Genomic DNA, 12,966 nt, shown 5'->3' on the forward strand with positions numbered 1-12,966 from the left:
GTTCCCCTCATGATTGATAGTATTAGCAACTTTAACACTTTAAAGCCTATAATCTTGTATATACAACAGGTTCTCCTCATGATAGATAGTATTAGCAACTTTAACACTTTAAAGCCTATAATCTTGTATATACAACAGGTTCTCCTCATGATAGATAGTATTAGCAACTTTAACACTTTAAAGCCTATAATCTTGTATATACAACAGGTTCTCCCTCATGATTGATAGTATTAGCAACTTTAACACTTTAAAGCCTATAATCTTGTATATACAACAGGTTCCCCTCATGATTGATAGTATTAGCAACTTTAACACTTTAAAGCCTATAATCTTGTATATACAACAGGTTCTCCTCATGATTGATAGTATTAGCAACTTTAACACTTTAAAGCCTATAATCTTGTATATACAACAGGTTCCCCTCATGATTGATAGTATTAGCAACTTTAACACTTTAAAGCCTATAATCTTGTATATACAACAGGTTCTCCTCATGATTGATAGTATTAGCAACTTTAACACTTTAAAGCCTATAATCTTGTATATACAACAGGTTCTCCCTCATGATTGATAGTATTAGCAACTTTAACACTTTAAAGCCTATAATCTTGTATATACAACAGGTTCTCCTCATGATTGATAGTATTAGCAACTTTAACACTTTAAAGCCTATAATCTTGTATATACAACAGGTTCCCCTCATGATTGATAGTATTAGCAACTTTAACACTTTAAAGCCTATAATCTTGTATATACAACAGGTTCTCCTCATGATTGATAGTATTAGCAACTTTAACACTTTAAAGCCTATAATCTTGTATATACAACAGGTTCCCCTCATGATTGATAGTATTAGCAACTTTAACACTTTAAAGCCTATAATCTTGTATATACAACAGGTTCTCCTCATGATTGATAGTATTAGCAACTTTAACACTTTAAAGCCTATAATCTTGTATATACAACAGGTTCTCCTCATGATAGATAGTATTAGCAACTTTAACACTTTAAAGCCTATAATCTTGTATATACAACAGGTTCCTCATGATTGATAGTATTAGCAACTTTAACACTTTAAAGCCTATAATCTTGTATATACAACAGGTTCTCCTCATGATTGATAGTATTAGCAACTTTAACACTTTAAAGCCTATAATCTTGTATATACAACAGGTTCTCCTCATGATAGATAGTATTAGCAACTTTAACACTTTAAAGCCTATAATCTTGTATATACAACAGGTTCTCCTCATGATAGATAGTATTAGCAACTTTAACACTTTAAAGCCTATAATCTTGTATATACAACAGGTTCTCCTCATGATTGATAGTATTAGCAACTTTAACACTTTAAAGCCTATAATCTTGTATATACAACAGGTTCTCCTCATGATTGATAGTATTAGCAACTTTAACACTTTAAAGCCTATAATCTTGTATATACAACAGGTTCTCCTCATGATAGATAGTATTAGCAACTTTAACACTTTAAAGCCTATAATCTTGTATATACAACAGGTTCTCCTCATGATTGATAGTATTAGCAACTTTAACACTTTAAAGCCTATAATCTTGTATATACAACAGGTTCTCCTCATGATTGATAGTATTAGCAACTTTAACACTTTAAAGCCTATAATCTTGTATATACAACAGGTTCCCCTCATGATAGATAGTATTAGCAACTTTAACACTTTAAAGCCTATAATCTTGTATATACAACAGGTTCTCCTCATGATAGATAGTATTAGCAACTTTAACACTTTAAAGCCTATAATCTTGTATATACAACAGGTTCTCCTCATGATTGATAGTATTAGCAACTTTAACACTTTAAAGCCTATAATCTTGTATATACAACAGGTTCTCCTCATGATTGATAGTATTAGCAACTTTAACACTTTAAAGCCTATAATCTTGTATATACAACAGGTTCTCCTCATGATTGATAGTATTAGCAACTTTAACACTTTAAAGCCTATAATCTTGTATATACAACAGGTTCTCCTCATGATTGATAGTATTAGCAACTTTAACACTTTAAAGCCTATAATCTTGTATATACAACAGGTTCCCCTCATGATTGATAGTATTAGCAACTTTAACACTTTAAAGCCTATAATCTTGTATATACAACAGGTTCTCCTCATGATTGATAGTATTAGCAACTTTAACACTTTAAAGCCTATAATCTTGTATATACAACAGGTTCCCCTCATGATTGATAGTATTAGCAACTTTAACACTTTAAAGCCTATAATCTTGTATATACAACAGGTTCTCCTCATGATTGATAGTATTAGCAACTTTAACACTTTAAAGCCTATAATCTTGTATATACAACAGGTTCTCCTCATGATTGATAGTATTAGCAACTTTAACACTTTAAAGCCTATAATCTTGTATATACAACAGGTTCTCCTCATGATTGATAGTATTAGCAACTTTAACACTTTAAAGCCTATAATCTTGTATATACAACAGGTTCTCCTCATGATAGATAGTATTAGCAACTTTAACACTTTAAAGCCTATAATCTTGTATATACAACAGGTTCCCCTCATGATTGATAGTATTAGCAACTTTAACACTTTAAAGCCTATAATCTTGTATATACAACAGGTTCTCCTCATGATTGATAGTATTAGCAACTTTAACACTTTAAAGCCTATAATCTTGTATATACAACAGGTTCTCCTCATGATAGATAGTATTAGCAACTTTAACACTTTAAAGCCTATAATCTTGTATATACAACAGGTTCTCCTCATGATTGATAGTATTAGCAACTTTAACACTTTAAAGCCTATAATCTTGTATATACAACAGGTTCTCCTCATGATTGATAGTATTAGCAACTTTAACACTTTAAAGCCTATAATCTTGTATATACAACAGGTTCCCCTCATGATAGATAGTATTAGCAACTTTAACACTTTAAAGCCTATAATCTTGTATATACAACAGGTTCTCCTCATGATTGATAGTATTAGCAACTTTAACACTTTAAAGCCTATAATCTTGTATATACAACAGGTTCTCCTCATGATTGATAGTATTAGCAACTTTAACACTTTAAAGCCTATAATCTTGTATATACAACAGGTTCCCCTCATGATAGATAGTATTAGCAACTTTAACACTTTAAAGCCTATAATCTTGTATATACAACAGGTTCTCCTCATGATTGATAGTATTAGCAACTTTAACACTTTAAAGCCTATAATCTTGTATATACAACAGGTTCTCCTCATGATAGATAGTATTAGCAACTTTAACACTTTAAAGCCTATAATCTTGTATATACAACAGGTTCCCCTCATGATTGATAGTATTAGCAACTTTAACACTTTAAAGCCTATAATCTTGTATATACAACAGGTTCTCCTCATGATAGATAGTATTAGCAACTTTAACACTTTAAAGCCTATAATCTTGTATATACAACAGGTTCCCCTCATGATTGATAGTATTAGCAACTTTAACACTTTAAAGCCTATAATCTTGTATATACAACAGGTTCCCCTCATGATAGATAGTATTAGCAACTTTAACACTTTAAAGCCTATAATCTTGTATATACAACAGGTTCTCCTCATGATAGATAGTATTAGCAACTTTAACACTTTAAAGCCTATAATCTTGTATATACAACAGGTTCTCCTCATGATTGATAGTATTAGCAACTTTAACACTTTAAAGCCTATAATCTTGTATATACAACAGGTTCCCCTCATGATTGATAGTATTAGCAACTTTAACACTTTAAAGCCTATAATCTTGTATATACAACAGGTTCTCCTCATGATTGATAGTATTAGCAACTTTAACACTTTAAAGCCTATAATCTTGTATATACAACAGGTTCTCCTCATGATAGATAGTATTAGCAACTTTAACACTTTAAAGCCTATAATCTTGTATATACAACAGGTTCCCCTCATGATTGATAGTATTAGCAACTTTAACACTTTAAAGCCTATAATCTTGTATATACAACAGGTTCTCCTCATGATAGATAGTATTAGCAACTTTAACACTTTAAAGCCTATAATCTTGTATATACAACAGGTTCCCCTCATGATTGATAGTATTAGCAACTTTAACACTTTAAAGCCTATAATCTTGTATATACAACAGGTTCTCCTCATGATTGATAGTATTAGCAACTTTAACACTTTAAAGCCTATAATCTTGTATATACAACAGGTTCTCCTCATGATAGATAGTATTAGCAACTTTAACACTTTAAAGCCTATAATCTTGTATATACAACAGGTTCTCCTCATGATAGATAGTATTAGCAACTTTAACACTTTAAAGCCTATAATCTTGTATATACAACAGGTTCTCCTCATGATTGATAGTATTAGCAACTTTAACACTTTAAAGCCTATAATCTTGTATATACAACAGGTTCTCCTCATGATAGATAGTATTAGCAACTTTAACACTTTAAAGCCTATAATCTTGTATATACAACAGGTTCTCCTCATGATAGATAGTATTAGCAACTTTAACACTTTAAAGCCTATAATCTTGTATATACAACAGGTTCTCCTCATGATTGATAGTATTAGCAACTTTAACACTTTAAAGCCTATAATCTTGTATATACAACAGGTTCTCCTCATGATTGATAGTATTAGCAACTTTAACACTTTAAAGCCTATAATCTTGTATATACAACAGGTTCCCCTCATGATTGATAGTATTAGCAACTTTAACACTTTAAAGCCTATAATCTTGTATATACAACAGGTTCCCCTCATGATTGATAGTATTAGCAACTTTAACACTTTAAAGCCTATAATCTTGTATATACAACAGGTTCTCCTCATGATAGATAGTATTAGCAACTTTAACACTTTAAAGCCTATAATCTTGTATATACAACAGGTTCCCCTCATGATTGATAGTATTAGCAACTTTAACACTTTAAAGCCTATAATCTTGTATATACAACAGGTTCCCCTCATGATAGATAGTATTAGCAACTTTAACACTTTAAAGCCTATAATCTTGTATATACAACAGGTTCTCCTCATGATAGATAGTATTAGCAACTTTAACACTTTAAAGCCTATAATCTTGTATATACAACAGGTTCCCCTCATGATAGATAGTATTAGCAACTTTAACACTTTAAAGCCTATAATCTTGTATATACAACAGGTTCCCCTCATGATTGATAGTATTAGCAACTTTAACACTTTAAAGCCTATAATCTTGTATATACAACAGGTTCTCCTCATGATAGATAGTATTAGCAACTTTAACACTTTAAAGCCTATAATCTTGTATATACAACAGGTTCCCCTCATGATAGATAGTATTAGCAACTTTTCAGTGTCAGTTAAAGCACTTAGAATGGCCCAATTCTTTCTGAACAGAACACCATACTGAAGCGCCAAGCTTGCAGAACTTAATGGAAAAACATACATAAATCAAACAGAGTGAATAGTTTTTTTCACACTTTCAATGATGTAATGTTCTAGAGATAACTGAAGAAACATAATGATTGTATTACACTGAGTCTGATATCTAATAGAATGTGTATATTTGTTATGAATAAGAAAACAACTAGTTTGAGTACAAAGCTCTTGTTGATGAGAAGTTTTCTAGCTTTGTCTATTTTTGAGCTTTCATTACAAAAACTTTCATTCAGTGTCTTATTGAAAACTAATGTTCTGATGGCAGCCATTTTCATTTTGCGCTCGGTTAGAAGTATCCTCAGTATTTTGGCAATATCTCAATAATTAATAGGCCATCAACTTAAAACTTCAGAATCATCCTCGAAACATTAGGGACCAAGCGACCAAAAGCTCATAATCTATGTACGCAATTCTCAATGTTTGTCCGTCTGTACATTCGTCTGTCCAGCTATAGCGATAGTTTTTTATAGCTATAGGTGGACAGACAGGCTGAATGAGAAAACTGCTGCAAACTGGATTTGAACTCACAACCTCCAGTTCTGCGGACAGCCATTTATCCAATACACTACACTGTCCAACTGGCTATACCAAAGAACAAATTGGGCACATACTTGGAACACATGCCAATCTTTCATGGCTTCATGTTGAATACTGCAGCTAGCGTTATGCGTAAAGACATACCAGAAGAAAAATCCATGAAGCCATACCATAAAAAATGCGTGCCCTTACGCGAAAAAAAATACTTGAACAGCTTTTTTAAGTGTCTGCTTAGGGAAAATGTTTTTAGAACCTAGCAATAACATATTGTTTTTATATATTCCAAATGCATCTGTTTTTATTCAGGTTTTTAATAGCTTTTTATGTCTCATTCAAAGCAAAGAGGTATGAGATTGCTCTCGTCAGTCGTAGGGTGTTTATTGCTAAAAACAAATAGAGAAGAGCTGCACTATTTAAAAAAACAAAAAGTGAGCAAAAACCTTTCTTATTTTACTAAACTAATCTGCCAATTAAAACAATAAACGCTTTAACATTTCTTAAACAATTTTAAACATTTTTGCCAATACTTAGGCGTAGCAGAAACCTCCACTCTGTGAGTACTAGATACACTTTGGATGAGTTTCTACGAAACATTTTGGGTTATTTGATGCAAATGATGTTTTAAACAATAAATATTGTTTGGAAACAATTAAAGGACAATACGACAAGCATTTCGATTAAAGAATCTATGTTGTAACACAATCTTCACCTGTTACATCTTTTGCAGCTAAAACATATTTGAGATAAACAGTGTTATCGTTTCGCCGCTGACAAATTACCACATGAAAACCAAGGACTATAGTGTTTCCTGTGGTATACTTCAGAACTTTCTACAGTTTTACCAGTCGGAAACATTACAACAATAATATATATCTGCAGCAATGATCTGTGAAGGAAGCCTTTGCAATGTAGTTGAAACAGAACAGTTACATTCGGTTAGTTAACTTGATATTAACTTCACTGTATAGATAACAAACATTGTTACAGTCAAGTTCATACTTTGTCACATATACTTACTACTTTGTGAAAAGCAAACTGCGCATACGAATTTAGTTTAGTATGTATGTTAACCCAATTACAATGGAAAAATTTAGAAATACTGAATTAGATGACTTAAATACTCGGACTTTTAATAGAAAATCACATTAAAACATGCAGCATTAAGACTAAAGAAATAATTTAGAATAAACATAATAGGGCAGATATAATTGGGCTGGCTTGACACATATGGAGGTTCGCTATAGAATAATATATATTCGATAGCAAATAGTCCATACTGGACTATTCATAGCTCTGTAAACGTCACAAATGGACAAAAGATATAATTGGGCTGGCTTGTCAAATATGGAGGTTTGCTACAGAATAATATATATTCCATAGCAAATAGTCCATATTGGAATATTCATAGTACTGTAGACGTCACAAATGGACAAATGACACACCAGCTCATCTCATTGCCAACTATAGCTGAGGAAAGTAGCAGTTCTCCTGTCAGACTGACCGCTTGGTCTCATGCAAACATTGATGCTGATTTAAGTTTTTTATGAAAAATTACTAACGGTCTGTTTAATTAAACTCACACTATTTTTATTGCAAGCTATCTACCAAAGATAGCCTATTGAATATACATTGAACATAGTTACTTATTATAGATTGAGATCACGCATTACCTGGTTGAAATAATCTAGAATAGATTGTTTAAAAACTATATTAGGTTGTTCTACTGCTTAAACCATAGAACAATCTAGAACAATAGCCTATTATTGATGCTCACGGGCGACACAACTCGAAAAAAATTATTAGGTCAGTTGCATGCTGGCTTACTAGCTTAGTAAACAGTAGCTCAACAAATGCAATGGCTCTCTTGTTTGCATCAGCTAGATGTGATGAAATGTACACAAGTTTTAGGATAAAAGACAACTGACGCGGGCCTTTAAAAAGCATACTTCATGGACAGTCAGCTCTACATTATTAGTATATATTTTTTATTCAAGTACTGCAGCGAAAACATGTTAGCCTAAAAAGATAAACATATATACAACAATAAAAGCAACTTGGGAGCGTTTTAAGATTTTGAAAAGGTAATAGAGCTCTTTAAGTGAATCTAAACGATTGTGCCACGTGACCTTTAGAAAAACTATTCTTTGTTTTGTCTCAATAATAAATGCGTCATAACTTACAGAGCATAACATGTTTATGTATTTGACTAATGTTCAATGTTTCATTTATTTCAAGTCGAAAACAACAGCAACCTGGGTATCCAAAAAACAATATAAACTTGATTTGGCTGTAGTGAAATTAATTCATGTTTTAGGAATAATTGTTGCTCTTTAGTTCCAAATTAATTTGAAATTAAAGAAAAAAAGGAGGCAAACTTTATAGTCGAAGAAACGTGTGTAATGTATGTGTGTAAATGTGGTGCAGCAATGTTGCAGCCGTCTTCAGCACAACTCTGTTTCACAAACAATAAACGCTACTGTCACTATGAATAGAAAACAAAAAGAACAAGGCAATGGCAAACAGTAAGATCTTAAAACTGCCGATTACCTTAACATTAATTGACCCTGTCAGTGAATAAGACTTCCTCAAAGAGATGAGTAAAACCTTGAACGGCTAAACACATATATTAAATAACCTTTAGTTACAAAAGTTGTCTTAACAATTTCATGCTTAAAAGCTTCAGATTAATGTCACTATTTTGCAAAACATTATAAATTTGCGGGTGACTTACAAACAGTGATAATAACGCAGTATAAAACATTCCGTGCAAATAACGCCCTTACAAGTTAGTACTTGTTAGTTGTTATGTTGCTACTATATGGTTATTATTAAACCTGCGCCAATAAATTGTGCATACCCTACACGTAGAAGTGTTTATGTTCGTTTGAAGGTAAATTGCAAGGTATGATTAACCCGGAGTCTACACTTTTGAAGCACCAAATTTGAATCCGAAAACTAACGAGCGACACAGATTTGTTTAATACTTTTGATTGACCACGTGGTTATCACATGACGAGTTTTAAGCAAGTTCGTTTTTTCCTAACCCGTTCCCATTACCTTTCCAAAAAGCCGGTTAGGAACTTTGCTTAGTGATGACATTGAGTAAGCAACTCCCAAACTCTATTTCAGGCTTTTAACACGTGTGAACAACTCCCAATCCGAAAGTTTCTGGGCAGTCGTGTTTCCTGTATGCTAAACAAAAATAATTGATAGGCCATTGATACAACTAAACATCTTTATTAAACCCATCCACCTAATGTCACAATAACCATATTTAAAACTGTGTAGATAGTGCTTACATCAGATCTTATTAGGGAATCTTATCAGGCAATTGTTGGTCGATCTAAATGTAGGATAGAAAAGTGGTAGATTGGCCTTAATTCTGAAAATGCACTTAAAAATTAAGATGATGTGATTCCGCATTCTATTTTTAGTAAAGTAATAACAATATATTGTGCACTACAGAATTTCAATCAATTTTTTGTTTCAGATCAAATAAGAAGTTTTTTTTTAATGCGAATTAATGATACAAAATGAACATGTAACTTTACAGAGAAAAATAGTAGATAATTTTATCTAATAGTAATAACAGCATTGATTCAGAGTAGGAATATTATATGATCAAGTTTAAATTATGAAGCTGCTAGTCTTTTAAATAGATTAAGTTATTGTTAGCAAATTAAAACTCAGAATAAAGAAAACGCAATTTTTGATATCAATCATAAAAATCAATGCACAACTCAACTCATTGTTAATTCTGCAAGCTTACTGGAGATAACGGAACAATTACTTGAAATCGCCAAGTGAAATAGCTATTGACAATTGTGGCGCACTGCATTCACACTGGCTTTACAGCTATGTAGTCAATCATGTTTTTATTGTGTTTATTACAAAATTTATATTCTTCTAAATAAAGGATGACCTTATGAAACTGAGTTTCTCACAGTTTGATTTTCAAATACGATAGCAAATTCTGAATGTACAACTCGGTTCATTGCATCTTCACCAAATTTTTTTCATATTACCATTGTCAGCTTTCTTTTTTATGTAATTATTAATTACGATGTTTATCATTATTAAAATTTTGGTTCTCTCCATGACTGCCATTTAAACAGTAAAACTTCAAACATGTCAATCCATCTAATTCAGTCAGCTTTGTCCACACATTTGTTGTTACAGATACCTTACGGTCAATCATAAATGTTTCAATAATGCAGCTCTGATGATCCAAGGCAATCTCATCATTGGAGTATGAATTTCGATTTCAGTCTGGAAAAATCAATAATTCTGCATATGGAAAACTTTTATCTAGATATATAAACTCAAGTGTTTGTCTGTTGTCATATGTCCAATTAATAGCGGTTGGTTACAATACGCACAAACGTATGCTTCAGTAATCGACTGTGCCAGAGAGGTTATCATGTGTAATGATCATATGCAATCATTTTGAAAAGTGGCAAGTTGGCTGCATGGTTACTAGCTTAAGTTACTCAAATTCATTGGGTAACGAAACTTAGGCAATGGTAACTACATAACCTGTCACTGTTTATAAGTTGTTTTAACTCTTGAGCGAATGTGTAGCATAAGAAGTAAGGAATGTTTTTCAACAAACTGATTTAGCTGTGCCTCAAACTTTCAGATATTTTAGTTATGCATTGGCCAGCACACAAAAATAAACAAATATCTTCATTCAACAGTTATCATGGTAGATATTGTATATGTTATTTGAAAATAAACTTTCTGTGCAAAAACCTTTTTGATACCCATGCAATGTCAAGCATTTGGCTAGTAATATTATCTTTTTTAAGTTATACACAGTGTTCAAACTTACCAACAGTTATTTTAAGAAATACATGTATGTCGGCGGTGTTTTAACAAACATCAGCTTTTAAGGTCAGACAAGAACTGGTTGAATCGCGGAAACCAACAGACCAATGTGAAAAGCCACAAGTCTTGAAAAAAGTACCAACAGGTTCAACGTGTAATAATTTGAAATCTGAAACTGACAATAATCCTGCAAAGCACCCAAAGACATTCTCTTGTTGAAGGTTGTAAATAGATCGTCTGAAATACATGTAGTAAAATATTTTTTCACTCTATTGCTTCAATCTGTACATTTTTCTTTACAACCATTGACTCTAGTGTACTTATCTATTGGTATTCCAAATATACATGTAAATGTACATATGCTAGTAGTATTCTACAGGTCGTACTCGCTACGCAGTCTTTAACTTAGAAACAGAGACAGCAATGCTTTGATTATATTCTACAGCCAATGGTGGAAGTTGCTTAATTCTCATACATTAATCCAGACCTCTCTAAAAGGTTTTGATATTGCAAAGATCAATCTTTGTTTGTCTTACAATAATTATACCCGGGATTTCTCAGGAAATTAAACATTGTTTTATAGATTGATAATAGCTACCATTCTCATAAGTTCAATGTTTGCTCCTCAGCAAGTTACAATCTAATCGAGCGTTAACTGTACAATGGTATGCATTAATATCTACTTGGAATAGTCAATAGATAGGCACAAAAGAGTCAATGATTTGAAATATATTTGTACAGATAATAGCAATAGAGAGAAATAAGATTTTACTATTTCAGGCGATCTATCTGCACCCTTCAATGTCTTTGGTTGGTTGCCCTGAGCCACAAAATATTGTCATAAACGTCAATTCCGACTCTCTTTGCTACATAACTTTATCTAGCAAGGGATGGCGGAAAGTTGCCGATGCTCCATGATATTAACAGCATTCGAAAGAAGCTATACTCCATACAGTTCATCTGTTAGTAGTTCTCGCAATTGCCTAGTTAGAAAATGCACATGTTGACACAATGTCTGCTAAATCATAACAAGACAAGGTACCTTATGTTAACAGTTTATTCAACTTATGCATCATGTTTATCTTATATCATTTCGACAGCACTGGTGTTGGTTTTTTAGATTTTCACCATTTCTATTGAAAATAAATAGCATGAAGGCTAAAGACTCACCCTGATAAAGCTTTTTATATCACTAGCTATCTTGAACAGCTGTCCAGTTTTTCTTTCAGTTAATCAAGCATCTCATTTAGATCTTGAAGTATTCACCACAGTTCCTACCACTGCATTACGTGAGATAAATTTGGTGTAAGTAACTTTGACTAAATCTTCGTACACAGAAGTTTATACTGACACTAATAATGATAATATTTGAGAATTCCAAGTTTGACATTGACCACTAGATTGACCCCTAGAAAGGCTTGTCTGCATAAAGCAGTATTTTGTTTATATTAAGGATGTGTGTATACGCTTGCTAGTCGCCTCTGTCTGTATCGCTGGAATAAAATTAGTTTTGTGGAATAATTCTGTTTACTAATTGAATTTTGTGTCTGGCTTATGTCACGAATACATTTATTTGTGCAAGCCATAGTCTTGTATATCAACGAATGCCACCCCTTGATGGGCATCTTTACTAATGATGCACTCTTACATAATATGCTTATGTAAAGTGATATTATATTAAATAGACTCTTTTTCAATTGAACATTCTCATATTATGCAGCGGAAAACATTGAGTTAGAATGCAGATTCTACTTTGGCTTTGAGAGAAAGCATTGCTAAACAAGTTATCCAGCTATCGCAACTGGCTTTTCTCAATCTATATATATACTAGCTGTGCCCTCCCCCCCCCCCCCCCCGGCGTTGCCGGGGTAATAGAGAAGTCTTTGGAAAAAAAATTGATTTATATTTAACATATAACAACATTTGCCATTCTAGCTTTCAAACTACATATTATGAAAAAAGTGTTTTGTCTTATAAACAATGAGAAGTAGTGAGAGTTGCTCACTATTAGCCAGTTTAATAATGTGAGCGAAGATCTACTCGTGACGTTATGCTATGACCCGCGTCATACGCAAAGCAGTTAGGTATTTGTCTAATATAATGACTTATATTGACAAGCTAGCAATTTGATTTCTGTAGTCTAGTGGGTAAGGCGTCAGACTGGTGA

General features: G+C 32.5%; 1 protein-coding gene across 1 annotated transcript in view; it reads right to left on the bottom strand.

The window, feature by feature from the left end:
* LOC137399443 (tectonin beta-propeller repeat-containing protein 2-like) overlaps window positions 1-8,925 on the bottom strand; it is a 170,952-nt gene extending 162,027 nt beyond the window's left edge. Inside the window, exon 1 of the mRNA XM_068085562.1 lies at window positions 8,830-8,925. The gene's annotated coding sequence lies outside the window, so the exon portion shown is untranslated. The remainder of the gene's footprint in view (window positions 1-8,829) is intronic.
* Between the last annotated feature and the right edge of the window lie 4,041 nt (window positions 8,926-12,966).

Source organism: Watersipora subatra, chromosome 7 (assembly GCF_963576615.1).
Source record: "Watersipora subatra chromosome 7, tzWatSuba1.1, whole genome shotgun sequence".
In the NCBI taxonomy this organism is placed as follows: Eukaryota; Metazoa; Bryozoa; class Gymnolaemata; order Cheilostomatida; family Watersiporidae; genus Watersipora; species Watersipora subatra.